Raw genomic sequence first — 20,741 nt, forward strand, 5'->3', positions numbered from 1 at the left:
CGGCCAACCTAAGTGTTCCGGAGCAGTAGCAAGCTACCATGGCTCAGTATAAGCACTAGGAGACATTCCCCATAAGAGAGGCTACCAAGAATAAACAACTAGGTTGTCGGATCCCACACATACCAATACACGTTACATGTACGCATAATGTGCAAGTATGTGTTGTACAACATGGCATCACAACATAACTCAACAACTCAAATAGATAAAGGCCTAGAAGAGCCACATAGAATTTATTACAAACAGGGGTCACATGATCCAACATACAGAGCATACAAGCAACAGAAGCATAACATGTCTGAGTACAGACACCTACAAATCAGAAAGGCCAAGAAACCTGACTATCTACAAGACCCTCCCAAGGGTACAAGATCATAGCTAAGGTAACAAGCTAAACTTCGAAGTCTACGTGGAACTACTAGTGAGACTGAAGTCTCTCTGCAAAAACATAAATTAAGCAAACGTGAGTACAAATGTACCCAACAAGACTTACATTAGAACTATCAACATATGCATTAGTATCAACAAAGGGGGTGGTGGATTTTAAATCCAGCCAGCCAGCTTTAACTCAGTGGCTATCATGTACTACGGCTGATGGTAAATCTTTTAAGGTGGCGCACACGAGTCCACATATTCACCATATCAATACACCACTATGGATCCGCTCTCGTCTCCCCACGAGAAGGCCATCCATAGCACTCATTATTATCTTGCACATTTTAGAGTATCTAATTTCACTTGTCTATGAACTGCATAAGCAACCAAGTAGTCTTTTACCATGGACGCGTCTATTCGAATAGTTTTGGTAACCCTGCAGGGGTGTACTTCTTCACACACACTCTCACCACTTACCGCCGTTTACACAACATGTACTCGGCAATCCTCAAGGGGAAGCGCAGCGAGGGTGTTGGCCACGACCTGACTAACCACACAAGTCTCTAGTCCAGGTTTATCGCCTATTCAGGTTCCATCCACAGGGAGTCCAGATGAGGTTTCCACTACGGCCATGAACGATATGTGCAGGGCTCCCGGGTCACCAAATGGGCGACTCGGTACACCGGGCCACGTGCCTACCGCATCACAGCCCATCCCTAGGGTCAGCGCTGTGCATGGCCTCTAGCATACTGCAAACACCAGAAACTACTTGCAACTCCTGGACAGAGAACAAGGGCGGTTAATAAGTTGAGAGGGTCCATTGGTTTCAGGCCTAATGCATGGTAGTAGCTGATCTTAAATCACACATACAGATCTCAGTTACTATGGACGGTTCCAATGAAACAACCCACCATGTAGTCCTACATGGCCTCTCATCGATACCTTTACCAAATTGTGTTCACACACTTAGCTCTCAACAGCAGGACATGATAACCACATTCCAATTCATCCCCGATGAATCAGACCTGACACAACTAAGCATAGAAGGCATAACAAGCAAGCATAAATGAGTAGGCACATCATGGCTCAAACAAATCCTACTCATGCTAGTGGGTTTCAACTATTGACTATGGCAAAGTCATGTCATGCAGAGGAAAGGGGTTCAACTACCGCAGCATGTAACAGTCTAATCGTTGTTGTCCTAATGCAGTAAAAGAGAGCAAAAGCGAGAGAGTGGGATTGTATTGGAATGAACAAGGGGGTTTTGCTTGCCTGGCACTTCTGAGGATAGTACAGCTCTTCATCGGTGTCATCGAACTCATTGCCGGAACAATCGTCTACTAAGGGGGGACAATTACTGGCAACAGAGAGGAAACACAATCAATGCAATGCAACAATATGATGCATGAATGTGACATGGCAATATGTTGTGATTTGAGCTAATGCAGCTAGCAACAATTTAAATGGAGTTGGTTTGAACACTAGTGTCAGTGTTCTGGGAACGCGGGTCCCCAGACTTGCTTGCCTGCGGCCCATGGGGTGGCTCTGCGAGCGGGCCCGAACGACCCGTCTTCACCAACAAGCACCCAAGACCCTCGCGAGGGGCCAAGCCTCACGAGGTGGATGACACAAGACCTCCTCGGGAGCACCCTCACCAGGCAAGGCAAGGCAAATGTCGTGAGGTTTCAATGACGTGAGCCATGATGATCAAGATCAGGCGGGCTCCACGCGGGCGCCAGTGCGCACAGTGTCCTTGTTTCCTCTTTGGTGCTAAGGAAGCAAGCACAGGCGCAGAGTACCGATGCGTCAAGAAAAGGTTTCCATATTGGTGCAACGAGACCATGACTAGCAGGACGGCAAGACGGAGGTCACCATGGAGCCCAAGGCGGCGTCACCACCAGAGCCTTTTGCAGGCGAAGACTGCATTTGTCAGGATAAGTTGTACTAGCTGTCCCCTTTCAAATTGGCCGTTGTTGGCTCCCTTCCTGCTCAATATTTGGGGAGAGGACCAGGGCCTCTATAAATAGGACTAGCCACCACCATAGCTAGAAAAGGAGATCCGAACAACCACAAGTTCACCAATCACAAGAAACACCTCTCCTCGGGAGGTTGTTCTTCCCCTTGTACTGTTCATGCTCAGCCCAAGAGGCAATCCACCACACCACACTGGAGTTGGGTATTACACCACAACGGTGGCCTGAACCAGTATAAATCTTGTGTCCTTTGTGTTGCGAGTTCGTCGAGTTAGCCCTTGAGATCTTAGAGAAGCTAGGAGATGGATCGGTAGGGGGAGATCTTCGCGCGCACCCCAGTGTTCGAACCTTGAGGGTTTTGCTGGAACCCGAGATCCGACATTTGGCGCGCCAGGTAGGGGTGAGCTGAAGCTTTCCTTCCATCGCTCCGCGTCCCATTGCTCCATCGTCTCCATGGCAGACGCTCACCGCGCTCGCGCTGAGCACTGGGCTGCCCTCGCTGCCCGCATTGTTCAGACGGCTCCCATCGGCGGGCCACCCTGTCGTTCTCCGTCGCCTGCCGCCAACGCCGCCGCTGGCCCGGTGGGGAACGAGCAGCAAGCATCCAAGTTGCACCCCTTGATGAGGCGGCACGGCCGCACCACCACTCCATCGCTGACCTCGGCTGGTTTGTCATCCCACGCTCGTCACGCTCCCGTGGACGCGCAGGCCGCTCTGTGCATGGCGCGTGAGCTCCTGCGCTACCGCCCCGTCGACAACCTCTATGAGGACTGGCTCGACCGCATTGCCGAGCTTGTCAGCACCGCAGGGAGCTCCCCTGCGACGTCCCTCTCGCTGCCTCGCCCTCCGTCAGCCGCGGGCAGCGTGGCCCATGGAGCGCCTGCCCGGTCCGGCGCCCGCGCAAGAAGAAAGAAGCTGCCAAGAAGTCCCTCGGCCGTGAGAAAATGCCCCTGTGCTCCCTGCGCCACCATGGCAAGACTGCGTGCCGCCTGCGGTGGCGGTGCACGGACCCCATCAAGGACAAGTTCTCCACCAGCGCAGAGTCCTGGTGACCATGGCAGGCTGCCGCGCCTTCAACCCTGAGCTGTGTAGCGTCGCTTGGCCGTGCAAGTTCAAGCTGGATCTGCCTCCTCGCTATGACGGCACCCCCGACCCCGTGGAGTTCCAGCAGCTCTATGAGTTGAGCATCGAGGCGGCCAACGGCGACGAGAAAGTCATGGCGATCTTGTTCCCCATGGCTCTCAAGGATGGTGCCCGCTCCTGGCTCCTGAACCTGCCTCCAGGCTCGATCTCCTCCTGGAATGAGATGCACGACCATTTCGTTGCCAACTTCCAGGGCACTCGCGACCGCCCACCAGCTGCGGGTGACCTACACCGCGTCAAGCAACAACCAGGAGAGACCCTCCAGAAGTACATCCAGCGCTTCAACAACGTTCGCCTCAAGATCCCCAATGTGACGGACGAGGCCATCATCTCTGTGTTCTCCGATGGCTTCCGCGACGTCAAGATGAAGGAGGAGCTCCCCATCCAGGAGGAGTTGTGCACGTCTCTAGAGTTGTTCAACCTAGCGACCAAGTGCGCAAGAGCTGAGGAGGGGCGCCTCTCCCTCCTCGAGCTCTCGGCTGCGGACCCGAAGGAGAAGAAAGCCAAGTCCAAAGACATGAAGCGCAAGGGAGCAGCCGTGCTTGCGGTGGAGCCGGACACAAAGCGCGGCAGGGACCTGCCCGAGTCATCCAAGAGCCGCCAACCGTTCTGCGCCTTCCATAACATGCATAGCCACAACACCAACGACTGTCAAGAGCTTAGAGCCATTCAAGAAGGATGCTTTGGTCGACGCCCCGAGCGCAACGATCGGGGCTACGGCCGAGGAGGAGGACGTGGTGGCGGACGCTAGAATGACCATGGCCCGCGCCAGGAGTGGCGCGACCGGCCTCGTGAGGACCGCTGGCAGGATTAGTCTCGCGAGGGCGCCTGGAGGGATCAGCCTTGTGGGGATCGTCCTCAGGGCAACACCCCACCAAGAAGGAATGACGACCACCATCAGGACGAGGGGGCTGGGGCCTTCCAGGAGCCGCGTGCCATCGCCTGCATCCAGGGGGGAGCTCAAGACCTAGCCTCACATTCTATCTTCAAACAGTTAGCTCATGAAGTGAATGCATTCCTCCCCAAGCTTGAGGCCACACGCCCGCTCAGATGGTCCAAGTGCACCATCACGTTCAGCTCGGCAGATCAGCTCAAGTGCGCAAGAACACCTCACCTCTTGAGGCTATTCCACCATTGTACTAGGTCATGCTCACCCCCTCGAGGCAATCCACCACAAAGCTGGAGTAGGGTATTACACCGCAAGGTGGCCCGAACCAGGATAAAATGTTGTGTCTCTTTCCCTTGGGTTCGTCAAGCTAGGCCTTGGAAACGTTGAGCAGGTAGATTGGGGAGGATGAGTTCTTCGCATGCACCCCAGAGTTTGAACCTCTCAAGGGTTTGCGGAACCCCGAATCTGACATTTGGTGCACCAGGTAGGGGTGCGCCGGAGCCTCTCTTCCACCACTTCCATGGATGACGCTCGTCGAGCTCGTGTTGAGCGTCTAGCCGCTCTAGCCGCTCGTGTGACCCAAACGGTGCCCGCCGGCGGGCCTCCCCATCATTCCCCATCGCCTGCCGCCAACACCGCCACCGGGCCGGCGGGACATGAGAAGCAAGCTTCATCGTTGCACCCCTCTGTGCGGTGTGATGGACGCACAGCCACCCCGTCGCCGATTCTTGCTGGTTCAACATCTCACGCTCATCGTGGGCCGGCGGGCGCGCAGGCTGTGCTCCTCATGGCACGCGAGCTCCCGCGCTACTGCCCTGTTGATGACTTCTACGAAGACTGGCTAGTCTGCATCGCTGAGCTTGTTAGCCCCGCTCAGGGCTCTCCTGTGCCGTCCCTGTTGCTACCTCACTCGTAGCCTGCCGTGGGTGACGTAGCCCATGGAGCGCCTCCGCCACCTCCCCTTCAAGATGTCTCCCTCGGATCAAGGCACGCGGCCCCACGGCGTGACCCGTCGTGCAGGGCGCCCATGCGTGAAGAAGAAAGCTGCCAGGAGGTCCAGCGGCCACAAGAAGGTGCTCCAGCGCTCCCTACACCACCATGTCAAGACCATGCGCCATCTATGGTGGTGGCGCGTGAGCACCAAGATCAGGTTCCACCTCCACGTCGGGCTCCCGTGACCACCGCGGGCTGCCGAGCCTTCACTCCCGAGCTACGCAGCGTTGTCTGGCCGGGGAAGTTCAAGCCTGACCTGCCTCCATGCTACGACGGCACCCCCGACCCTGCCGAGTTCCTGCAGCTCTACGAGCTGAGCGTTGAGACGACCAATGGCAATGAGAAATTCATGGCAAACTGGTTTTGCATGGCCCTCAATGATGGCGGACGCTTGTGGCTCCTGAACCTGCCCGCGAGATCGATATCCTCCTGGGGCGAGATGCGCGAGCGTTTTGTCGCCATCTTCCAGGGCACTCGCGACCGCCCGCCTGCCGTGGGTGACCTGCGGTGCATCAAGCAGCAGCCAGGGAAAACCTAGCAGAAGTACATCAGCGCTTCAATAGTGTTTGCCTCAAGAACCCCAAGGTGTCGGAAGAAGCCATCACATCAGCATTCTCTGATGGCGTCCGCGATGTCAAGATGAAGGAGGAGCTCGCCATGCACGAGGACCTGTGCATGGCTCTGGAGGTGTTCAACATGGCGACAAAGTGCACGAGAGCTGAGGAAGGACGCCTCTCCCTCCTCGAGCTCCCAACAGCCAACCCATAAGACAAGAAGGCCAATACCAAGGACGTGAAGCGAAAGGGGGCGGTAGTGCTCACGGCTGAACCAGAGATGAAGCATGGCTACGACCACCCAGAGTCATCCAAGGGTAGCTGTCTGTTCTGCGTCTTCCACAATGTACATAGCCACAACACCAAAGACTGTCAAGAGCTTAGGTCCATCCGCAACAGGCGCCTCTAGCATCGCCCCAAGCGCAATGATCGAGGCTACAGCCGTGGAGGAGGTCGAAGTGGAGGACGCTGGGACGTCTGTGACCCCCTCCAGGAGTGGCGCGACCAGCCTCTTGAGGGCCGCTGGTAGGGCCAGCCTCGCGAGGGCGCCTTAAGAGATCAGCCTCGTGAGGACCGTCCTCAGGGCAACACCGGCCTACCTCTGCTGCCACCACCACCAAGAAGGAACGACGACCACCACCAAGACCATGGGGTTGGGGGCTTCCAGGAGCCTCGCGCCATCGCCTGCATCCTGGGCGGCGCTCAGGCCCCAGCCTCTCAACGCATCTTCAAGGATTTCACCCGTCAAGTGAACGCAGACCTCCCCAGGCTCGAGGCCACGCACTCGCTTTGGTGGTCCAAGTGCACCATCACCTTCCGCTCGTCCAACCAGCTCAAGTGCATGACAACTACCGGCGCCCTCCCGATGCTTTGCTCGTCCGTCATCGGAAATGTCCTCGTCACCAAGACCCTCATCGATGGCGGTGTGGGGCTCAATGTTCTTTCCATCAAGACGTTTGACCACCTCCAAGTACCCTATGATCAGCTGCAGCCCACCAAGCATTTCTCAGGAGTGACCAACGGCTCCACCACCCCGATAGGGCTGATCCGCCTCCCTGTCACCTTTGGCCAGCATTACAACTACCGCATCGATCTCATCGACTTCGACGTTTCCCACATCCGCCTTCCATACAATGCAATCCTTGGATATCCATCCCTGGCCAAGTTCATGGCGGTGACTCATCATGGTTACAATGTCCTCAAGATGCCAGGGAACCGCGACATCATCACAATCGCCTGCGAGGAGAAGGATGTGGCGTGCTCTCTCGAGCGTGCCTACCAGGCTACAGCGATCGAGGACCTAGACAACGAAGGCACCATCTACCCTCCTGAGGATGTCCCCAAGAAGAAGAAATAGTTGCTCCGCCAAGAGCCTCAAGAGAGCGGTGTCTCAAGTGGCACCACCTTAGGACCTGCGCCCACGGATGGAGCGCCTCCCTCTCTTGCATAGGAAGGCGTGCCCGGCGCCCCTCTTAGGCTGGGCTTGGGGCTCTCTTCTGGAGGGCCTCTCACTTAGCCAACGTCACGAGGGAGGTGCTTGGGCACCACATGGAGTTATGCTTCAGTGCCTGTTTCCCTCACAAGGGCACAAGGCACGTGGTGCCAGGTGCTCAGGAGTTCATCACCAAGGCGACCGAGGAGCTTCAAGAGGCGAGAGCCATGCGCGGCGACCGCCGCCCACAACCTGGCGCGGCTCCTTGTCCTTGCAAGGATGAAGAGCTACGCATCTGTGTCAACATTCCAGGGCTCACCACGGCCGCATCCCAGGAGCGCTTCTGGCCATCGCACGTTAGTCGATGTGAGGGCCCCCCTCATAGCTACTTCGCATACCTTTTGGCCTGCCGACCGCGGCTGTTACCTTCCAGCGTCGCTTGCATAGCGTTCTGGCGGCTCAGGAGGCTAGGCACCAGGCGGTCCTGGCGGAGATGGCGATGGTTCTTCACGAGCCCCCTGAGCACCCGGAGCCTCCCGAGGTTCAGGACCCAGGCGGCTCGTGAGGAGCGACTTCTTCAGCATGCATCTTCAGCTACTCCAACATCTCTTTAGCAACTGCGCCAGGTGACATTTTCCGGTTTATTCAGTCGAGGGTGCCCCTCGGGCTGCATTATCCCCAGATCACATGGGCTTGTCCCTGCGACGTGTATCGTTCTTGCATCTCCTAGTTGTTGAGCTGGGAGCGCCCCTGGTGCTGCATCACCCCTAGGCCACATGGGTCCGTCCCTGTGGCACGTATCATTCTTTGCATCTATTTAGAGCAGTCTTACCTCCTTCCAGGAGTTATTTCATGATTATCATCTGCCTGTCTGATACTTTGTTGCCATGATCGTCGTACGCCCTTGCAAGCCCACCCACGACCGCCTCATGATTAAGGGCGGGCACGGCTTCTGTCCTCGGGTCCGTCCCTGCAGCGTTGCTAAAACCAAGAGGCTGAGCTCTGGCTCGTGGGCCAGTTCCCGTGCACGTCACCTCCCATGGCCCTTGGTACTTTGTTCTCGCATGAGCTAATCGCGGGCGGACGAGCTAGGGCACGCGACACGGTGCCTTGTCACCACGGGAGCTGCGCGCCGGTTGTCTTTCTTCAGGATTTTTGGATGAGAAGACTGGGCACGGCATCTGCGCTCAGGCCCGTGCCTGCAGCATCGACAAACCCAATGGCTCAGCTTTGTCTGGTGGGCGGTCCCATTCACGTCACTGTGATGCCCCAAGACCGGAGCTTCAGACGCCTTCCATGTTTTCCGAGTTTCATCGTGTGAGTTGTTGGTTTGTTGCATTCATCATTGTATCATTCGCATTGCATCATGTCATCATGTCTTTTTATTTTGTAAAACTCAACTAAATAAAATGCATAGATCTTTGATCTATTTAAATCGAGGGAAGGGTGACTTCTCTATATAACATATCCTCCTGATAGTAGGGAGCTATATTAAATATTTCTTTAATTTGAAATTCACCATAACACACATGCAAAAATCCCAATGCCTTTGTTATCACAACTCTTGGCCTCTAACTTTGCCATATATCCTTTCGTCATTTTCCGGAGCTCCACCTAAATTTTCAACATTTTTGGTCACTCCAAACACCAAGTCCTAGTTCAAACCCTTTTGAATTAAATTCAAACGAGTTTGAATTTTACATCTTTAAATCTTCACCTTTTCTATTTTCTCGGAACAAACATATTTTTTGTGAGTTCGGGAAAATTATCCCCATGCCAAAATCTTTTTCTAACCCTCTCTTTCTTTTCCTCTCTTTATTTTTCTTTTCTGTTAAAGAAATATGAGGCAGGAGAGAAGCCCAGCTAGCCACTTGGGCCTGAGAGCCAGGCCGGCTTGCTTCCCCGCGGTCCACCTAGGCCAGCCACACCATCCCCAAGGAATCCAGCCGGACTAATTTGGCCCAAGGCCAAAGCCCGATCGCGCCCCCTATAACCCTAGCGATCGCGATAGATCTCTCCCTCTCCCTTCGTTCTCCTCCTGCGCCGCCAGAGACACCAATCGCACGAACCCCATCTTCCTCCCATGGCGCCCGCTCCTCATCTCTCCCTCCTCGCGCTGCACCCCTCGTCCCGATCCCCTCGCCTCCTTCCTCCTCGATACGGCCCGCCGCCGGCGCCCTGCAGCCGCTGCCGTCTTGCCGCTGTGCTGCGCCCCACCTTCATGGCCGCCGCGCCCCGCCTTGCCGCCGGGATGCTGATTCGCCCCGCCGCATGACCTCGCTGGTCGAGTACGTCGACCCGCGGCCAAGTCCTCCCCATGCCACCACCGGAGGGGCCAACTCCGGCGGCCCCGGCGCCCGCGCCATGCTGTCATCAGGTCTCGAGTACCCCCGTAGAAGCACCCGACCCAGCGCTCGTCTCCTCGCCGGCGACCAGTCGCCACGAGCTACTCCGGCGCCTCCCCGAACGCGCCTTCTGGCCTCCCTGCTCCCTGCTCCGGTCGCTGCTTCACGACTAGGCCGACCCTACTCCACCGACATCCTCCCGACTTGCTTCGCCTCCTGGCAGGCAACATCAGCATCCACCTCGCCCCTCGTTGGCCTTCGAACCCTTGCTCGACACCAAGACCGCGGCTCCTTGTCTCCGTGGACGCCAAGTTCTTTTCCATAGACCTCTCCAACACCAGCATACACCAAGAACAGTTCGTGGATTTCGTCAAGTTCGAGCACCGTTGAATGAGGTCTTTTGCCTTGCTCATTTTGGGACGCGACAAGTTTTCTCTTCGAAAGTACGCCTACATGATGACCTGACGACTACCGTCGCCCCGTAGATGTTGGAGTCATCAAGTACCTCTCCGAACGAACGTGAACGACTACCATCGCAAGAACAGGGCCGAAAAGTCCGAAGACACCAAGTACCACGACACCAATGACATGAACATCTACGGAATGTGTACGACTACGCGATGTGATGCCAAGTTCGATGACGACCATGTACCACTACCGCTCCTCGAACATGAACATCTACTTCCTCTTCGAATCGTGAACCTCTACTTTCACTACGATCCGCGAGTACCACTACTTCCACTACGAACTCGAACCGCCGCAAAATTGCATGCTTCGAAAGGTATAACCATCGAGACGACCGCCCGTGGACCGAATGCATGCGTGTTGAATGAGATGGGCCCCGTGTTTGCACCATGTCCGAGTTGTCACTTCCTCGGTCCTCCTCGTTTGCCGGTAACCCATGGGACACCCAGAGTCCAGGATCACCCCACCATCCTTGCATGATACGCTCCCGTCACTTTTCCTTTTGCACCGGTATCTTCATGAGCTACCGGAACCGATATGTTGCTGTGGCATCATTTTTGGATTCGTTGCCGTGGCACCCCTTTCGTTTCCGCCATGATGACAAATGCCTCATATCTTATCATGTCAACATTTTCTTAAAATTGCATAACTTGAACATGTCATCCCAATCATGATAATAACATTTAAAATTAAAGTTTGGTGTTGCTTTAAATTGCTAATGTATATGGGGATTTGGCGGATTTGTTGTTTGTTATATACGGCCCCATTTAAATTGTTTAGATGGTATAGTTTTGTTATGCTTCACCTCTTGCCATGCTTAACAACATTTAATATAGTTGGGTACATAAATGGGAGAGAACTAAATAATTGATGTGGTGTTTCGTCAATATGCAACTCGTTGCATATTGAGCTCCACTTAACTTGTAGTTTTGTTTGTGCATTTTGACATGCCATGCCTCATTAAGCCGGACATGCATCATACTTGGTTGTGCATCATGCCATGATTATGTGATGGTTGTTTACCATGTTTTTTGCTTCTTTCTGGTGTTGCTTCTTCGGGTTGGTTCCAATAACCTCGCGTTTGTGAGGATTCGTTCGACTACGTCTGTTTATCTTCTTTATGGACTCGTTCTTCTTCCTTGCGGGATCTCAAGGAAAGATGACCATGCCCTCGAAATCACTTCTATCTTTGCTTGCTAGTTGCTCGCTCTACTGCTATGCCGCGATACCTACCACCTGCCATATCATGCCCCTGTATTGCCATGTCAAGCCTCTAACCCACCTTTCCTAGCAAACCATTGTTTGGCTATGTTACCGCTTTGCTCAGCCCCTCTTATAGCGTTGCTAGTTGCAGGTGAAGTTGAAGTTTGTTCCATGTTGGAACATGGATATTGTTGGGATATCATTATTATATCTTGTTTACTTTAATGCATCTATATACTTGGTAAAGGGTGGAAGGCTCGGCCTTATGCCTGGTACTTTGTTCCGCTCTTGCCGCCCTAGTTTCTGTCATACCAGTGTTATGTTCCTTGATTTTGTGTTCCTTACACGGTTAGGTGTTATGGAACCCCTTGACAGTTCACTTTGAATAAAACTCCTCCAGCAAGGCCCAACCTTGGTTTTACATTTGCCTAGCAACCTATCACCTTCCCTTGGGTTCTGCAGACTCAAGGGTCATCTTTATTTTAACCCCCCCCCCCGGGCCAGTGCTTGTCTAAGTGTTGGTCCGAACCTATCAGCCGCCGGTGGCCACCAGGGAGCAACTCTGGGCTGGCCTACCGGAAGTTTCGACAATCTGGTCTGCCCTGAGAACGAGATATGTGCAGCTCCTATTGGGATTTGTCGGCACATTCGGGCGGCTTTGCTGGTCTTGTTTTACCATTATCGAAATGTCTTGTAACCGGGATTCCGAGTCTGATCGGGTCTTCCTCGGAGAAGGAATATCCTTCGTTGATCGTGAGAGCTTGTGATGGGCTAAGTTGGGACACCCCTGCATGGTTTTGAACTTTCAAAAGTTGTGCCCGCGGTTATGGGCAGATGGGAATTTGTTAATATCCGGTTGTAGAAAACTTGGCACTTAACTTAATTAAAATGCATCAACAGCGTGTGTAGCCGTGATGGTCTCTTTCCGGCGGAGTCCGGGAGGTGAACATGGTTCTTGTGTTATGCTTGAACGTAAGTAGTTTCACGATCACTTCTTGATCATTTATAGCTTCCCGATCGTGCTTTGCTTCTCTTCTCGCTCTCTTTTGCGTAAGTTAGCCACCATATATGCTAGTGCTTGCTGCAGCTCCCCCTCACTACCCATTCCTACCTTTAAATTTAAATAGTCTTGATCGCGAGGGTGTGAGATTGTTGAGTCCTCGTGGCTCACAGATACTTCCAAACAGTTGCAGGTGCCGATGACACCAGTGCAGGTGACGCAACCCAGCTCAAGTGGGAGCTCGATGAAGTTCTTGTTCGTTGTGTTGTTTCGTTGCTGATCGATCAGTAGAGGAGCCCAGTTGGGGCGATCCGGGATCTAGCATTCGGGGTTGTCTTTCTTTATTTGGTTCCGTAGTCGGACCTTGATTGCATTCTGGATGATGTAATGTTATATTTATGTATTGTGTGAAGTGGCGATTGTAAGCCAACTCTTTATCCCTTTCTTATTCAGTACATGGGATGTGTAAGGATTACCCCTCTTGCGACATGCCTACTATGCGATTATGCCCCTAAGTCGTGCTCCGACACGTGGGAGATATAGCCGCATCGTGGGTGTTACAAGTTGGTAATCAGAGCCTTCCCCGACTTAGGAGCCCCCTGCTTGATCGAATCGATGGTGTTGTTGAGTCTAGAATGTTTTGAGTCTTATAGGATTATATATCAGAGAGTAGGATTCTTTTTACTCCTCAGTTCCCTTCGTCGCTCTGGTGAGGCCTCCCGACGTAGAGTTTTGACTCTTCTCTCGTCAAATTTCACAAAAAAAAATTTGGATCACGTGTGTATCTTGAAATCATTCCGATGGTTTTGTGACGAGAACATTGTTCTTGGTGCCTCCTGACATTTAGGGGTTGTGGCAGTGTCCCGGGGAGTTGAGCTCCGAGGTGTTATCGTCACAATTTTATCATTTGCAGTTCTCAAATACCTGAGTTTGCCGATATCGAATATCTCCTTTATGCAGTTGTTGGTGAGATAACCTCGACGCCACCCAGTATTGGGGCGGGAGTTCGGGAGTATTGCCATAACTCGTATAACGGATGCTTCTCGAAGGTTGAGGTAAATGATTTCCAAAGGTTTCTTGGTTATGTGTTGAAGGTTGTTTATAGCTGGATGTAGGTATTGTTAGTTTGGTTGAGATATTATGCTTCCCCTGTATCTCCAACACCTGATTTGCATGACGACAAAGTTTCGGGAGTTTATAAGTGGGAATTCAAGTATCACGTAGGAATTCTTTCCAACGGACACATGATACGATATGGGATCTATCATATGTTTGTTTCCGGCTTATTCTTCAAGACAAATACTTTGCTTTGTTTTGGTTTTTGGTACTCGAGTTGCTTCAAAGTCAATTGTTGATTCCATACCTTTCTAAGTGGTGTTCTCATATTTCTATGTGAATACTAATCCTTGATGATAATCAAGATGGTCATGACAATTCTTTTTCAACCGGGGTGTTTCTCTTCAAGCGGATCCGATCATTTCAACATTCGCAAGATAACCTCGCAGTTTTCCCAACGTTGTTTGTTTCATCCGTCCCAAGTTGCTTTTGTTTTTCCTGCCCTCCCACCCCTTTTTCTTCAAGGACTCAGATTTCTTAATCAAGTATCCATCTTATTGATGTGAAGTCTCCCCATTCTTTTTCGTCAATATTCTTATCCAGTGATTCTCAGGAAGATACTAACGGAGCTTCAAGTTCATCATTCTTCATTTCTTTTATCTTCTCTGATGGATTCAAATCAAGCTTTTGGTGTTGATCATATACCTTTTCCTTGTTTCAAATGTGTTCTCATGCCGGTGCACCTCTTAATCATCCACTCTTGCTATTCTATTGTTCCGGAGTGCTGAAGATATCTTAGAAGGCTCGTCTTGTCATTCGAGATCTGTTCAACCTATTTCGAGGTTGTTATCTCATTCAAGTCGTTTAATCCAACCGGTGCAATCTCTCTTTTCAAGTAACCTTTCAATGGTGTTTATCTTGAGTGGGCCCTAACCCATAGGTCTTTCCCAGGATCTTACCTGACTCTTCTATTTTCTCAGAGCTATTCTCGAATCTTTTAAAGTTTGACGTAATAATGAATTTTCATCAGTCATTGCCTTCTCCAATATCGTTTTCAAATTCTTTTCATCTTTGGCTCAACCTTTCCTCTTTTAATCATTCTGGAGTGTCTCAACAATTTATGGTGGTGTTTCTCGTTGTCATTCTCGGATTTTGAAGACCGAAGAAGAGTTTTCCCTTAAATCATGTTCCGTTCTATCAAAGATTCATGGTTCTAGCTTAATACCATCGTCTCATAATTGTTTTCCACTCTGAGAATTCTTTTCACCCATCCGGAGCAATTCAGGAGTTTTTTCAGTTTGATTCTCTGGAGCCTATCATCTCAAAATTATTTATTCTCAGTGTGTAGCTATCGTTCTCCAAATCTTACCGGTGCTTCGTTTAAATATCCTCTAATCAGCTCGGGATCTCTTCGTTCACTTGTATCTAAATTCTCTCAAGTATCTTCGTTCATTTTCTAATTCTTCCCGGTGTTTCTTTATCTTTTCTTCGTTCATTTTCAATTCTTACAGTGATTCGTTCAAGAGTTCTCTTCATTCGTTATCACATCAATTCATTCGTTCTTTCCAAGCCTACTGGTGGATCCTTCAAGACCTTATTCAAGTCTGCGCTATACATCTCATCAATCCTTTTCAATGAGAATAAGTAGTATGCCAAATCCGTTGCTTGTCATCAATTTAAATTGATGAAGGATATGCATAACATAATTCTTATTATTCTTTCATCCAAGTGATCAATTCCTTCCTTCGGAGTTTGTTCATTATGAATAAATTCTCGTTTTCATTTGTTCATCTTTCTTATCTGGAGTTCCAAGTTTTCTCGGTTACATCGTCGCAAAGCTCCATCTAAATCTTCACAAGGCTTCACCTGGTGTTTTCAACTTCTCTTTCTTCCTATCATCCTTGTTTACCGGAGTTCTTTATGGAGGCTCTACATGGTAGTTCATCACGGGTTCTTTGCATTCTTCTATTGTTCTTCAAGATTTCTCTTGAAGTTATGATCTGCCAAGCTATACTTCAAGTATTCTTCATCTTGCATTCCGAAGTGCAATTCTTACTATCTTATCTTTTGAGGGGGGCTTATGTCACTTTTGATAATTTCACTTCGTGTTTCATGATTCAGAAGTTTTCAAGAGTGACATACCTAAATCCATCATTTTCTCTTTGCTCAAGACATCATTTCAACCAATCAATCTCTTCATTGGAGTAATCTTGGGTTATATTTCACCTAAAGCTTTCCCTAAGGATTGTTGCTATTTATGGTTCTAATAAATGACCCAAGTTCTTCATCTATCCTCCCGGTGAGATAAGTTTCTCGTCTTCTTGTTGATATCAATCTAATCTATCGTTTCCGTTAGTGGCAAAATTTGACCTCAGTTTTGAGATGTTTTCCATAAGCCCAAAACAAGCTTTCTCTTTTCGTTGTTGGTTTTCCAACAATTCCGTTCGACCCTTCTCCTAAGGATACCTTTCAAGCTCATTTGTGGTAGAAGATGTCATTTTCTTCTCAACTCTTTCCTTTCCAACGATTCAACTTCTATTCTTTCGTTCCGGAGGCATTGTGATGTTGCTCTCTTCACCCACCATCCCATTTTTGTGAAGATCATGTTCCTTCTTTTGCTTATCCATTCAACAGGAGTGTCATGTCCTTCATTCAAGTTCTCTCATCTTATCATGTTTTGCCTCCCTTCTCAACTGGAGTGCTGTCTGAAATCTTTCTTACCCATTGTGCCATTCTTTCAATAGTTCCGGAGGCGGTGTGTTGTTGATTTCAGCAAGTATCCTCTCATCTTCTCAAATTCATGTTCTATTCCTTCCATTTACAGTCAGAGTGATGTCCAATTTATATCATTCTTTTTCCTTCTCTATCTTGTTTTAATCGGAGTGTTGTCGTAATTGATCTTTATCGTTCCTTGTACATCTTGTTTCAATCGGAGTGCTTGCATCTACTTCTTGTCCATTGTAACCTTTTCTTTTGTCTTTCAACCCACAAGGTTCTAGTAATGTTCCTTGTTCCTCTTTTCTAACGGAGTGTTTTCAATCTCGTTCATCTCCGTTGTATTCTTTCTTTCAAGTTTTCAACCTATCAAGGTTCTTTGGTTTCACTCGTTTGTCAAAGAAGCAACTTTGTTTTACCTCTTCCTCTTCCGTTTTCTATTCGGTGCCATCCTAGATCTCGAGACAAGATCCTCTTGTAGTGCTGGAGTGTTGTGACGCCCCAAGACCGGAGCTTCAGACGCCTTCCATGTTTTCTGAGTTTCGTCGTGTCAGTTGTTGGTTTGTTGCATTCATCATTGCATCATTCGCATTGCATCATGTCATCATGTCTTTCAATTTTGTAAAACTCAACTAAATAAAATGCATAGATCTTTGATCTATTTAAATCGAGGGAAGGGTGACTTCTCTTTATAACATATCCTCCCGATAGTAGGGAGCTATATTAAATATTTCTTTAATTTGAAATTCATCATAAAACACATCCAAAAATCACAATGCCTTTGTTATCACAACTCTTGGCCTCTAACTTTGCCATATATCCTTTCGTCATTTTCCGGAGCTCCACCTAAATTTTCAACATTTTTGGTCACTCCAAAAACCAAGTCCTAGTTCAAACCCTTTTGAATTAAATTCAAACGAGTTTGAATTTTACATCTTTCAATCTTCGCCTTTTCTATTTTCTCAGAACAAACATATTTTTTGTGAGTTCGGGAAAATTATCCCCATGCCAAAATCTTTTTCTAACCCTCTCTTTCTTTTCCTCTCTTTATTTTTCTTTTCTGTTAAAGAAATATGAGGCAGGAGAGAAGCCCAGCTGGCCACTTGGGCCTCAGAGCCAGGCCGGCCTGCTTCCCCGCGGCCCACCTAGGCCAGCCACACCATCCCCAAGGTATCCAGCCTGACCAATTCGGCCCAAGGCCAAGGCCCAATCGCGCCCCATGTAACCCTAGCAATCCCGATCGATCTCTCCCTCTCCCTTCGTTCTCCTCCCGCGCCGCCAGAGACACCCATCGCACGAACCCCATCTTCCTCCCACGGCGCCCGCTCCTCATCTCTCCCTCCTCGCGTTGCACCCCTCGCCCTGATCCCCTCGCCTCCTTCCTCCTCGATCCGGCCCGCCGGCGGCGCCCTGCAGCCGCCGCCGTCTTGCCGCTGTGCTGCGCCCCACCTTCATGGACGCCGCGCCCCGCCTCGCCGCCCGGATGCCGCTTCGCCCCGCCGCGTGACCTCGCTGGTCGAGCACGTCGACCCGCGGCCAAGTCGTCCCCACGCCACCACCGGAGGGGCGAACTCCGGCGGCCCCGGCGCCCGCGCCATGATGTCGTCAGGTCCCGAGTACCCCCGCAGCAGCGCCCGACCCCGCGATTGTCTCCTCGCCAGCGACCAGTCACCACCAGCTACTCCGACGCCTCCCCAAACGCGCCTTCCGGCCTCCCTACTCCCTGCTCCGGCCGCTGCTTCACGACTAGGCCAACCCTACTCCACCGGCATCCTCCCGCCTTGCTTCGCTTCTTGACAGGCAACAACAGCGTCCACCTCGCCCCTCGTTGGCCTTCGAACCCTTGCTCGACGCCAAGACCCCGGGTCCTTGTCTCCGTGGACGCCAAGTTCTTTTCCATAGACCTCTCCAAGACCAGGATACGCCAAGAATAGTGTGTGGATTTCGTTAAGTTCGAGCACCGTTGAATGAGGTCTTTTGCCTTGCTCATTTTGGGACGCGACAAGTTTTCTCTTTGAAAGTACGCCTACATGATGACCTGACGACTACCGTCGCCCCGAAGACGTTGGAGTCATCAAATACCTCTCCGAACGAACGTGAACGACTACCGTCGTAAGAACGGGACCGGCAAGTCGAAGACCCCAAGTACCATGACACCGATGATATGAACATCTACGGAATCTGTACGACTACGTGATGTGATGCCAAGTTCGATGATGACCGTGTACCACTACCGCTCCTCGAACATGAACGTCTAGTTCCTCTTTGACTCGTGAACCTCTACATCCACTACGATCCACGAGTACCACTACTTTCACTACGAACTCGAACCGCCGCAAAACTCCACGCTTCGAAAGGTATAACAATCGACATGACCGCTCGTGGACCGAATGCATGCGTGTTGAATGAGATGGACCCGTGTTTGCACCATGTCCGAGTTGTCACTTGCTCGGTCCTCCTCGTTTGCAGCTAACCCGTGGGATACCCTGAGTCTGGGATCACCCCACCATCCTTGCATGACACGCTCCCGTCACTTTTCCTTTTGCACCGGTATCTCCATGAGCTGCCGGAACCGATATGTTGTCGTGGCATCATTTTCGGATTCGTTGCCGTGGCACCCCTTTCATTTCCGCCACGATGACAAATGCCTCATATCTTATCATGTCAACATTTTCTTAAAATTGCATAACTTGAACATGTCATCCCAATCATGATAATAACATTTAAAATGTTAAAGTTTGGTGTTGCTTTAAATTGCTAATGCATATGGGGATTTGGCGGATTTGTTGTTTGTTATATACGGCCCCATTTAAATTGTTTAGATGGTATAGTTTTGTTATGCTTCACCTCTTGCCATGCTTAACAACATTTAATATAGTTGGGTACATAAATGGGAGAGAACTAAATAATTGATGTGGTGTTTCGTCAATATGCAACTCGTTGCATATTGAGCTCCACTTAACTTGTAGTTTTGTTTGTGCATTTTGACATGCTATGCCTCATTAAGGCGGACATGCATCATACTTGGTTGTGCATCATGCCATGATTATGTGATGGTTGTTTACCATGTCGTTTGCTTCTTTCCGGTGTTGCTTCTTCGGGTTGGTTCCGATAACGTCGCGTTTGTGAGGATTCGTTCGACTATGTCCGTTTGTCTTCTTCATGGACTCGTTCTTCTTCCTTGCGGGATCTCAAGCAAGATGACCATACCCTCGAAATCACTTCTATCTTGACTTGCTAGTTGTTCGCTTTATTGTTATGCCGCGATGCCTACCACCTGCCATATCATGCCCCCGGTATTTCCATGTCAAGCCTCTAACCCACCTTTCCTAGCAAACCGTTGTTTGGCTATATTACCGCTTTGCTCAGCCCCTCTTATAGCGTTGCTAGTTGTAGGTGAAGTTGAAGTTTGTTCCATGTTGGAACATGGATATTGTTGGGATATCATTATTATATATTGTTTACTTTAATGCATCTATATACTTGGTAAAGAGTGGAAGGCTCGGCCTTATGCCTGGTGTTTTGTTCCACTCTTGCCGCCCTAGTTTCCGTCATACCGGTGTTATGTTCCTTGATTTTGCGTTCCTTACGCGGTTGGGTGTTATGGGAACCCCTTGACAGTTCGCTTTGAATAAAACTCCTCCAGCAAGGCCCAACCTTGGTTTTACATTTGCCTAACAACCTATCACCTTCCCTTGGGTTCTGCAAACTCAAGGGTCATCTTTATTTTAACCCCCCTAGGCCAGTGCTTGTCTAAGTGTTGGTCTGAACCTATCAGCCGCCGGTGGCCACCAGGGGCAACTCTGCGCTGGCCTACCGGAAGTTTGGACAATCCGGTGTGCCCTGAGAACGAGATATGTGCAGCTCCTATTGGGATTTGTCGGCACATTCGGGCGGCTTTGCTGGTCTTGTTTTACCATTGTCGAAATGTCTTGTAACCGGGATTCCGAATCTGATCGGGTCTTCCTGGGAGAAGGAATATCCTTCGTTGACCGTGAGAGCTTGTGATGGGCTAAGTTAGGACACCCCTGCAGGGTTTTGAACTTTCAAAAGTCATGCCCGCGGTTATGGGCAAATTGGAATTTGTTAATATCCGGTTGTAGAAAACTTGACACTTAACTTAATTAAAATGCATCAACCGCGTGTGTAGCCGTGATGGTCTCTTTCCGACGGAGTCTGGGAAGTGAACACGGTTCTTGTGTTATGCTTGAACGTAAGTAGTTTTAGGATCACTTCTTGATCATTTATAGCTTCTCGATCGTGCTTTGCTTCTCTTATCGCTCTCTTTTGCGTAAGTTAGCTACCATATATGCTAGTGCTTCCTGCAGCTCCCCCTCACTACCCTTTCCTACCTTTAAGCTTAAATAGTCTTGATCGCGAGGGTGTGAGATTGTTGAGTCCTCGTGGCTCACAGATACTTCCAAACAGTTGCAGGTGACGATGACACCAGTGTAGGTGACGCAACCCAGCTCAAGTGGGAGCTCGATGAAGTTCTTATTCGTTGTGTTGTTTCGATGCCAATCGATTAGTAGAGGAGCCCAGTTGGGGCGATCAGGTATCTAGCATGTGGGGTTATCTCTCTTTATTTGGTTCTGTAG

This window comes from Triticum aestivum, chromosome 4A (genome assembly GCF_018294505.1).
Source record: "Triticum aestivum cultivar Chinese Spring chromosome 4A, IWGSC CS RefSeq v2.1, whole genome shotgun sequence".
NCBI lineage: Eukaryota > Viridiplantae > Streptophyta > Magnoliopsida > Poales > Poaceae > Triticum > Triticum aestivum.